This window comes from Octopus bimaculoides, unplaced genomic scaffold, assembly GCF_001194135.2.
Source record: "Octopus bimaculoides isolate UCB-OBI-ISO-001 unplaced genomic scaffold, ASM119413v2 Scaffold_211648, whole genome shotgun sequence".
Lineage (NCBI taxonomy): Eukaryota > Metazoa > Mollusca > Cephalopoda > Octopoda > Octopodidae > Octopus > Octopus bimaculoides.
The window spans coordinates 2,321-2,551 of record NW_026347077.1 but is presented as its reverse complement, the minus strand read 5'-3'; the positions used below and the strand labels follow the sequence as shown (position 1 = coordinate 2,551).

Sequence of the window (231 nt, the reverse complement as noted above, 5' to 3'; positions counted from 1 at the left end):
GACTCTTTCTCTTCCAATTTTCCACAGAGAAGCGAGAGGGAGGTGTTACAATAACTTGTTTAGAAAGGTGGGTGATAGTGGCAAACAAGGCCTAAACAAATGGGCTTACTCTTAAGAAGCACTTGTAGGCCAGAAAATAACATACTCAAAGAAGGTGCTTGCCTTTTTTGGATAGGCTAACCTAGCATCTGTGTGTTGGATATAACTGTCTCCACTATTGTATTTTCTTTG

At 40.3% G+C, this 231-nt stretch overlaps 1 protein-coding gene across 1 annotated transcript in view; it reads left to right on the top strand.

Moving 5' to 3' along the window:
* LOC106882463 (uncharacterized) overlaps positions 1-231 on the top strand; it is a 5,279-nt gene that overhangs the window by 3,247 nt on the left and 1,801 nt on the right. The window lies entirely within an intron of this gene.